Genomic DNA, 10,449 nt, shown 5'->3' with positions numbered 1-10,449 from the left:
AGTATTGAAATAGTGTGCTGACATTTGTAGTTTTCATAGGTATTATTGCAGGCAATGCGGAGTTGCACTAGAGAAATCTGATTTCTAGTACAAAAGGAATACTTAGCCAGGCCTCAAGCTCAAGATATTTGTCGAAAATGTCCTCAATTGCAATAAAAACATTACAACATTTTTAGAAAAGCTCTTTTCAATAAATTCTGAATTAAATAGAAAATTTAAATTATACCTTATATGGAGTTAGGAAAGTGCTAATGAGGTAAAATGGCAATTGAAGCCGAAAGATCCAAATTCAGCTAAATAATTTTACCCATATTGATTTTATATTAAAGGAAACAATGATTCTGACTATATACTATTAACTGCAGTTAAGTATTTCAGAAATGTGCGTGTAATACATAACTAATTCTCTAATGGTAAAAAAAAATCACATTCTACAAATTATTACAATATGGTCTATAAAAGAGAGTGGCATTTCAAATAAAGAAACTTGGAATTTCTCATGAGGTGGTGATCTATGCCATAGAAAATCTACATAAAATATGTTATTCATGTATGCAACTGTTGATATTTCCGTTTTTCAGGAAAGTGACATCCTTTAAAAACTTAACACAGATAACTAAAATCACCAGGAAGTTATAAGACTTCAAAAAATGCCTAATGTAGTTGAAAGAAAATTATGGAAACTTCTCAAGACCAGAAGTAAATAAAGGTAATGATTCAGAGAAGTAATCAACCTAAGAGGCCAGTGCTCCATTCAGATGCATCTGATCACAAGGATGCCAGATGATGTGGGTTGTTCAGCTTCTGACAAGGCACATGGAATAAATATGGATAAACTGCCTGCTGGTGTCCAGAGTGTGCGGTCTTCCATATGTCAGAACTAAATTATAAATTATGTTGTACAAAGGGACATAAGCTACTAGCATGAAGCATTAGATTTTAGATTAAATTACGTGGCACACAAAACTCAGATATGAGGTTTATATTTAAATGTTTGCCAATATAATGAAAAACAAGAAACTAAAATAATGTGGGAAAAAATCTATGAAAAATCTATGAAATGCTGAGCACAATTAATGTAGTCATATACTTTATAGAAGGCAAATTAATACAAAATACAAATATATTTACTTACATATGAAGATCAGATGAGAAGAAATGAAAAACATTTAACTATTTTCCAGACTATATAAACAAGAAGGCAATATTCAAAGAATCTGTGACTCATGTTTCAGAAATCAGAAACAAGACATGAATCCTATCAAAGTTTAGAATGTAATAAGTCAAAAAAGATAAATTAACGAATACTTAAAAGAAATAATGGTTTAGGTTATTGTGAATACTGCTTCAATAAACATGAAAGTGCAATTGTCTTTTTAACATACTGATTTTATTTCCTTTTGATATATACCCAGTGAGATTGCTGGGTGATATACATGGTAGTTTTATTTATAATCTCTTGAAAAACCTCCATGCTGTTTTCCCTAAGGGTTGCACAAATTTACATTCTCACCAACAGTGTATAAGTGCCCATCTATGGATGAATGAAGAAAATGTTATACACATACATAGACACACACGCACATGCAAACACACAAGGTAATAATGTTCAGTGAGAAAAGAGAATGAACTGCTGTCATTTATATCAACATTGATGAATCCAGAGGACATTATGTTAGAAGAAATAGCCAGCCACAGAAAGAAAAGACCACATGACGTCACTCATATGTGAAATAAAAAAAAAAAGTTGATCTCATAGAAGGTAGAGAGTAGACTGGCGGTTACCAGAGGCTAGGGAGAGTGAAGGGATGAAAAAATGGGAAGAGGTTTGTCAAAGTTACAAAGTTACAGTTAGAAAGGGAGAATAAATTCCGGTGTTCTATTACACAGTAGGGTGACTATAGCTAATAAGAATGTCCTGTTTATTCTAACACAGGAATAGAAGAGAGGATTTTGAATTTTATCCGCACAAAGAAATAAAAATGTTTAAATTGCTAGATATGTAAATTACCCCGACTGGGTCATTGTACAGTATATACATGCATTGAAACATCACACTGTACCCCATAAATATGTACAATTATTGTATCAATTATAAATAAAATGTCTTTAAAAAAGAATAATGATCAACCTGCATGACACAAAAAAGAAGAAAACCTTTTAAAAGCAGTGAGACAGAAAACAGATAACCTATAAACCTGAGAGCAAACTCTTACCTCTGTATCAAGTCAGAAAACTGAAAAATTAATATCAATAAAATATTAACATAAAAGCTTCTGGACACCATAGAAATCTATTAACAGGGTGAAAACACAACCTCTAAAATAATAGAAATTATGTGCATCTGACAAGGAGTTAATATCCAAAATATACAAGGGACTCAACTCAACAGCAATAAAAATCAAAAAAGCAAAACTACAGAATAAACAAAAGACCTGAATAGACATTTTTTCCAAAGAAGACCCAACGAAATGCTCAACATCACTAATCCTCCAGAAAATGCAATCCAAACCATATGAGGTAGTTCCTCACCCCATTTTGAATGGCCATTATTAAGAAGACAAAAGATAACAAGGTGTGATGAAGATGTGGAGGAAAGGAAACACTTACACACTGCAGGTGTTAATGTAAATTTAGTACATTTTTAGATTTATTTAGTCATTTATTTTTTAGAAACCTGTATGGAAAACTATACAGGTTTCTCAAAACAGAAACCAAAAACCTAAAAATGCAACTGCCATATAATCCGCAATTCCACTATTCAGTATAGATCAAAAGGAAATAAAATCAGCGTGTTGAAGAGATAACTGCATTTCCATGTTTATCATGCCACTACTGACAGTAGCTCAGATATGGAATCAATCTTAGTGTCCATCAAGGGATAAACGGATGAAACAAATGTGTTGTATACACACAATGAAATACGATTTAACCGTAGAAAGAATAAAATCCGGCGCTGTGCGCTAACGTCGGCCTCTGACCAGGCCGCCTTGCTCCTGTTTCCGGCCTGGTGGCGGCCCAGACAACTGGGCGTCCTATCGCCGTCCATCCTTCAGGACCCCCCACCCTCCGCCTCCCAACAGCTCGGGCTTTTGAGGTCTCGCGGCTGCTGCAGCAGCTTGGAATTGGAGAAGCCTAGTCCTGCTCTCAGGACAGAAACAGGAGCCCCGTGGCAGCCGCGGTACTAGAGGCTCCTGGTCTCCGCCGGTGCCGCCTCAGAGCTTGCCATGTCTCCTCTACCCGGAGCCAATTCGCAGCTCATTGCCGAGTTACTCCTACTAGCAGCGGCCAGGGAGGGACTGAAGCGGCGGGACGTTTCAGGGGAGCTTAAGAAGGAGGAACCGCAGCCGCCACGTCCTCTCTTTCCCCAGGGATGTGCAGAATTACAATGAAATTATGACTCCTCATCCTGCGCATTACCAATGGGAAAACTGGAGTCTAGAAAATGTTGCCACCGTTTTACCCCACCGGTTCCCCAGTAGACATATTTGGGTGATAAAGTGCTCCCGAATGCATTTGCACAAATTCAGGTGCCGTGATAGTTTTCTGAAAAGTAACATGTTTTGTTCCCCAGAACACGATACTGACTCTGGAGCTTTTAAGCACTTTTATATGTTATTAGTTAATGCGTGTAAGTCAGAGTAGTTTCTGAAAGAAAAATTTGAATCATTGAAATAAGGACTCCACAGCATCTAATTGTAGTCCAGTTCTTCTCATACTACAGATCGTTTCCAGGGAGAAAAACAGAGGACGTGTGAAAAATCTGATGGGGTGGCCATAAGTTCTTATCCACCATCCCTAAACGATGCATCTTTTATTTTGATTGGATTCAGTAAAGTTTGGGTTGTTTTGAATCAGTTTCTTTTTGAATTGAAGAAAGACAAGAACATAGATGCTTTCGTTAAAGGCATAAGAACAATGTATTGGCTGGGTGGTGATCATTCTGCAGGAAGCAATACTTGGGTTACTTAACCACAAGCCTTGAAAGAATTTGCACTAAGAAGGATTATTGTTCACATCCATATAACACTTCACCAAGTAAGTGACCCAATGAGATCTTCGATTTGAAAGGAACAAAATAAATTTGTTTAGATACTTGGGGATATTGGTATGCTGGTGACTAGCCGAATTCATTTCACAAAGGAAGCTCCCTACATAGAGAATCCCTTCAGAGTTCATGAAGTATTTTGAGACTACAAGTATGTTAATGTACTCGTTCAGTGGAAGAGCACAAGCACTTTGAGTGCTAAAATTCAGATAATGAAATGTAATTCACAGATGCATTGTCAGTTGGGGGCATGGGGGGAAACACACATTCCTGAAACATCAGTGTAGTGTGCGACAATATTTCTTGCTTGGTAATGTGAGCAGTTTTTAATTAGGATTGGGTTAGAATTAGTTAATTTGAAATCTAGCAAAGTGGTTTGTGATAATACTGAGGCAATATAAGACCCTTAAAAGTGAAAGTTACAACATAGTTATTGTAAAAAGTAACCAAAATGGTTTATCTTGGAAATAGTTGATTTTCTGAGTAATGTTACTAATTTTTGTAACATTTTGACAGTAATTAGCTATTTTGGCACTTAAAACTTTAGTGGAAACATTTTATTTCTCTTCAAACAAAAGTAAAGGCATAATGTTGTTTCCTGTCATTTTGGAGTAACTGTACCCTGCCTCTTGTGTTTTGTAAACTTATTGACTCATTCTTTAGTGTGCCACCAAGCACCTTTTTCTTGAGAGTCAAAATATATTTGTTTCCCAGTGTCCAAATATGTACAATAGTGTAAAGGTGGTTTTTAAAAACATAGCTGGGTGTGGTGACATGTTCCTTTATTCCCAGCTACTCAGGCGGCTAAGGCAGGAGGATCCCTTGAGCCCAGGCTGTAATGTACCATGAATGCGTTTATGACTAGCTACTGCACTCTAGCCTGAGCAATATAGTGAGACCTCATCTCTAAAATAAAGAAAACAAAACAAATTACACTTAAGCACTATCACTTAATTTTTCATTGACAGCCTCTGATTGTTTTGGATACGACATTCTGGCCAAAAACCAATTGCTTGGAAAATTGTTTTAAATTAAGCATATGTTTCTATTTTGGATACAAATGTACTGTGGAGAAAATTTCAAATTTTTCATTACATTAGTCTTTTTGAAAGGGAACAACTTAGGTAAGCTAAATATATAATACTCTATTTCTTCATTCTCTATTTAAAAAGAAAACAGATTCCAAATATCTAAATCAATGTTTCTCTATAATCTTGACTTTGTCTAAAAAAAAAAAAAAGTTATTTTTGGCCAAAATGCAAAATTACATTGCTGTAAGAAAAGTTACAAGTGAAAGTTTAAACATTATCTAGTCTGAGGAGAGATCCACATATGAGTCACAATTTCAACTCTGAATTGCATCCATGTGTGAGATTTAGAATCTCATTAGTGGGCTCTGTCCATGTATGAAGGTGACAATCCTAATTGTTGGTTACGTGTGTCTATGAGAGTCACAAGTGCAAGCTGTTATGCAGCTGTCTATATATTCCAAGGGCTTTATAAAATACATGTGAGTTTCATAACCTTCTGTGACTTTTTACAAATAATAGACCAAAAATCTTAGTTGTTGCCCCAAGCCTAGCTATTAGAGTCAAAATTTCTCCTATTGTCTGGGTCCATGTAAGAAAGCCAGCATCATGACAGTTGCCTGGGCCTAGGTATAGGTCATAATCCCACCTGTGGGCAGAATCAGGGAGGACAGTCACATCACCTGAATGCTGGGCCAGGAAAATGTCAATATCTCAACATGGGCAGAATCCACACAAGAAAGTCATCACCTTTGTGCTAGGCTCAGTGATATGTCACAATGCCCACGGTAGGCAGAACACAGTCAAAAGAGTCACATCACCTAGGTGCTGGGCCCAGCAATATGTCACAATATCTGCTGTTAACAGGGCCAAGTCATGAGTGGAGAGTCATATCACCTGGGTAATCTGCCCAGATTTATGTTACAAATCTTCTTGAAGGCAGAGCACAGGCGGGAAAGTAGAGTCTCATCACCTAGATGATGGGCTCAGAGACACATTACAATGCCCCTTGTGGGCAGGGCCCAGTCAGGACAGTCACATCACCTAGGTGTTTGGGCCAGGCATATGTCATGATCCCAACTGTTGGCAGGGCTCATGTAAGGGAATAAAGTCAATCAGATGCTGAGAAAAAAAAATTGTATGTCAAAGTCACAACTACAGAAAGGTCCAGGGATGAGATTCGCTGTCCCATACATGTTCTGGCTCAAGGTATCAGAGACAACACCTTCTATGAATATTGTTAAAACATACGAATCACAATCTCAATGGTGGAGAGAATTCATGCATGAAATCTCTAACCTCACCTGCAAACACTGTCTAATTAGGGCAGCCACTGCCTCACAGGTGTGCTGAGTTTGGGTATAAAAGTCATCATTCTACCTGTGAACTAGATCCATGTATGATACTCACAATGCCAACTTTCAACTAATCTGGATGTGATATTTAGAATCTCGACAATGTGCTATGTCCACGTGGAAGATGACATTCCTCATTGTATGCTGTGTGTGTATAGGAGAGTCACAATGTCATCTGTGTGCTGGGTCTTTGTAAGGCACTCTGTTTGCCATTTAAGAGCGTCATAAGTTCTCCATGAGAACGAAAACCTGCTCTAAGACCTTCATAATGGTATAAACCCATGATCCTATGTGATGTCCTCAGTTCAGGCATGAGAGTTAATACCTGTCCTATTTGCTGGGTCCAGGTATGACGGACCTCAGTGTGCCTGTGAGCTGGGTCCAGAAATGATCCACCATGCCATTTGTGGATGGATCCAGATATGACACTCACAGTTCCAACTGTGAACTGTTTCTGTGTGTGTGATCCAGGACCTCATGAGTGGGTTTTCTTCACATTTAACCCTAACTGTGGGCTGTGTGTGCATACAAGAGTCACAATTGAAATTTTGAGCTGGGCCCTGTTTTCACACTCTCTGTACCACCTTAGGGCATTATTTAATATGCATGAGTGTTGTAATTCTCTGAGACCTCTGTTAAAGTGGAAAGCACAGGACCTTATCTGTTGCCGTAAACCTGGATAGAAGAGTCAACATGTCTTCTATTTCCTGGGACCGGGCATGAGAGACATTGTCATGCCTATGAGCTGGGTCCAGAAACGAGTCGCTTTCCAACCTGTTGCCAGATCCACATATGACAGTCCGAATTCTAACTGTGGACTGTTTGCACATGTCAGATTCGGAGCCTCAACAGTGGGCTTTGTCCACGTGTGAGAAAGACAATCCAAATTGCTGTGTAGTGTTTCTATGAGAAGTGGAATTTTACCTCTGTGATGGACTCTGATAAGACCTAAGTATTTTATGGAATATTCATAAGCATCATTGTCATCTGTAATTTTTATACAGTCACAAAACACAGAACCTTACTGATTGTTCTAAGCTTAGCTATGAGAGTCAAAATCTCTTCTATTGGCTGGGATGTCACAAGACAGTCATCATTATTTTTGTGACCAGGATCTAGGTATATGTCACAATCCTACCTGTGGTCAGAACCAGGCAGGAGAGTCACATCACCTGAATACTGAGCCACAGATATATTAGTATCCCCTCTGTGAGCTGAGCGCTGCTAGGATTTTCACATCACTATGGTGCGGGGACTAATGATGTGTCACAATGTCCCCTGTGGTCAGAGCTCAGGCTGCAGGATTACATCACATGAGTGCTGGACTTGGCAATATGTCACAATCTCCTTTGGGAATGGGGCCTAAACAGGAGAGGACAATCACATCACCTGGAAATGAGGCCAGAGGTATATCACAGTGCCACCTTCGAGAAGGGACTAGGCAAGAGGACCACATTACCAAGGTTATTGGCTTAGGTATATGTCAAAATCCAAACTGTGGGCTTTCTTCAGGCAGTATATTCAAATCAGTCAGGTTCTGGCTAGGCAAAGGTTTATGTCACAGTTATACCTGTGGGAAGGTCTAGGAATGGAATTTACATTCCTGCACATCTTCTGGGTCCAGGTGTAAAAATATGCACCTCATAAACTTTTACACACCTCATGTGTCCAAGTATGCAAGTCATGATTTCAGCAGTAAATTGGATCCATACGTGAAAGCCTCAATCTCAGAGAACAACCATTAGGAGGGTTAGAGCCTGACATATTTCCTAAATCTTGGTCAGAGGCTCATTGTCTCACCTGGAGGCTGGATCCACATGTTCGAGTAATAACACCAATTTTGACTGCCTTTGAATGTGAAATTCAGAACTGCAACAGTGGGCTGTGTCCACATGGACGTGTGGCAATCTTTACTGTTGGCAGTGTATGCAATGAGAGTCAAAATCTTACCACTGTATTGGGTGTTGTTATATTATTCTTTGAACCATCTGCAGCTGTTTATAGTATGTGAGATTGCATTCCACTCAGAAATGTTTGTGTGTATATGAACACATAATCTGACTTGTTGCTCCAAGCCTGAGGATGACATTTGACATTTCTTCTATTGACTGGTTCACATGACAGTCATTACTTGCTGTGAGCTAGGTCCAGCAATGAGTCACCCATTTTACCTATGGCCAGATCCACATGTGACAGTCCAAATTCCAACTGTGGACTGTATCAATGAGTGACATTCAGGGCCTTGACAGTGGGCTCTGTCCATGTGTGAGATTGACTGTTTTAATGTAGGCTGTGTGCTGGGCCCTTTAATGACACTCTGTATAGAATATGCGTAAGTTTCCTAATACTTTGTGATCTTTCCAAAAGTAAGAGAACGAAGACATGATACATTGCCATAAACCAGCTAGAAGAGACAAAATATCTTCTATTGGTTGTGTCCATGTATGATAGTTATCATTATGCCTGTGAGCTGGACCCAGGTATACGTGAGGTACGAAGCCAGGTAGGGCAAGACCTTCAGGTGGGGGGAGGAGCCAGCCTCTCCTGTGGGGTCCTGGACAAGTTAACACCCTCTTTGGGCCTCTGTTTCCGCATCTGGAAAATGAAAAAGCCTATTGTGCAGGCCTCACAGGGTCATGATAAGGCGCAAAGGAGAAAGGAAATTTTAGAATTATTGTGCCTGCCTCTTCCTGAAAGGGATGATGGTGAGAACAATGGTGATAGCCACATGCAACTGAGTCCTTGGGAGGCCCTGTGAGGAAGGTGTTGTTACCATCGCACTTCCCAGATGATGAAATGTTCTCAGGGAGACCTGGCTGCATGCCCAAGGTTACACACAAAATGAGTGTTGGAGCTAGGAGTAAATCTAGAATCAGGGCTCACTGGAGGTGGTGGGAGCATTGCACCAGCTGCCTCAGGTGGTTATCCAAGATCTGAGGTCGGTGGGGCTGCCACCTTGAATGGCCCGCTCTGCTTTATTTTATACAGTCATTTGTGGAATGTTGCCAAGTCACAAGACACATTGTTGGTTTTCTGACCTTTCCCTGACTTTCTGGAATTTCAGGATGTTTACAGATAAACAAGCCCCCAGGGTCTGCTGTTAGCAGCTGGCTCCTTTGTCCTCCGTGTTTGCAGGGAAGGAACACCCTGCTTCATTTGCAAGAGCAGGACTTATTGGGAACGTCTCATTTGCGAGCACGTAGTCCTCTACACCCAGACTCTAAAATTGTGGCTAAGGATGACCAGGCTGAGGCTGTCCCTTTAAGGCAGAACTTTCAGGCCAGTGTTTCATTTTTCTTGTCATCCTGAAATTTTTCTTTCAACAGAGGCCAGAAACAATTCTGTGTATTGGAGAGCCTCCCTCCTAGAGTTGGTACCATTGACACATGACTACTAGTGCCAGAAGAAGTTGAGAAGAACTCTCCCATCTGCACAGCCAGGGTGGACTGAGCATCATAATCCTTGGTGCCTGGCTCATGCAGACTGCAGATAGATCCAAAAAATCACAGGATGTGGGAGGTGAAGGAAGAGCTGGTAAAAATGAAAAGTGGCTGGTGAAAGAATAGGAGGCATGAAGAGGATGGGACTTGCCCGGGCCAGTGCACATGTTTTGTTCCAGCCAGACAGTCAGATGAGGTCTTGGTCTTGGACCTGGTGCCAGGGAATTCACAAGCCCCCTTCTACTGTGGCCTGGGAGCTGAGGTCTTTGGTTCTGAAACCAAATGTAAATTTTGGACTCTGGAATACCTGTCTGTTTAGCCAGTTTCTATCTAATTGTGATCCCAGGAAAGGAATTATCCTGTAAATTTTTGTGGATTATTCTCAAAGGCTTCAATGAGTAGACTGAATTGTGATTGAGTGATGGATGTCCCTTTCCTCCTGCCTTCTTATTTCACTTACACAATCAATATTAACTATGGAAGTTATGGTAATATCATTCTTGACAACACAGGAAACTTCAAGTCATTCATTGATGATGCCAAAGCCTCATTCTCCTACAGTAAACATTCTCCTACAT

General features: G+C 39.9%; 1 pseudogene; it reads left to right on the top strand.

Moving 5' to 3' along the window:
• The first annotated feature begins 3,227 nt into the window (after window positions 1-3,227).
• LOC105533517 lies at window positions 3,228-4,191 on the top strand (annotated as a pseudogene).
• The last annotated feature ends 6,258 nt before the right edge of the window (window positions 4,192-10,449 follow it).

Source organism: Mandrillus leucophaeus, unplaced genomic scaffold (assembly GCF_000951045.1).
Source record: "Mandrillus leucophaeus isolate KB7577 unplaced genomic scaffold, Mleu.le_1.0 Scaffold1255, whole genome shotgun sequence".
Taxonomy (NCBI): Eukaryota; Metazoa; Chordata; class Mammalia; order Primates; family Cercopithecidae; genus Mandrillus; species Mandrillus leucophaeus.
Note: the sequence above shows the minus strand (reverse complement) of the source record. Positions and strands in the feature narration are given on the sequence as shown.